This window comes from Seriola lalandi, unplaced genomic scaffold (assembly GCF_002814215.2).
Source record: "Seriola lalandi dorsalis isolate HSWRI2012SDOR001 ecotype SW California unplaced genomic scaffold, Sedor1 jcf7180002054899, whole genome shotgun sequence".
Taxonomy (NCBI): Eukaryota; Metazoa; Chordata; class Actinopteri; order Carangiformes; family Carangidae; genus Seriola; species Seriola lalandi.
In genome coordinates, this window is record NW_019525451.1 from 1 (window position 1) to 532 (window position 532).

A 532-nucleotide genomic window follows, 5' to 3' on the forward strand; every position below is an offset into this window, starting at 1 on the left:
AGTCTCCAGTGAACAGAGTGGACTCTCCAGTCCAGCAGACAACAGCTTCACTCCCGAGTCCTGCAGGTCGTTGCGACTCAGGTCCAGGTGTCTCAGACTAGAGGACTGGGAGCTGAGGACTGAGGACAGAGCTTCACAGCTTCTCTCTGAGAGGTTACAGTCACTCAGTCTGAAGAGATGATCATGAGGAATTAACGAAAAAAGGAAGTTATTTTCTATCCTGTTGACAAGACAGAAGTGTCTTTATATAATGATGAATAAATCAACTCTTTCTACACGTACAGAGCGGTTTTAGAGACTTTTACCACTGGCAACAGCTTCAGAAGAGCCTCCTCTGAACCAGAGTATTTCTTCAGGTCAAACACGTCCAGATCTTCTTCTGAGGACAGTAAGATGAAGACCAGAGCTGACCATTGAGCAGGAGACAGTTTATCTGTGGAGAGACTTCCTGATCTCAGGGACTGTTGGATCTGCTCCACTAGAGAACGATCATTCAGTTCATTCAGACAGTGGAACAGGTTGATGCTTTTCT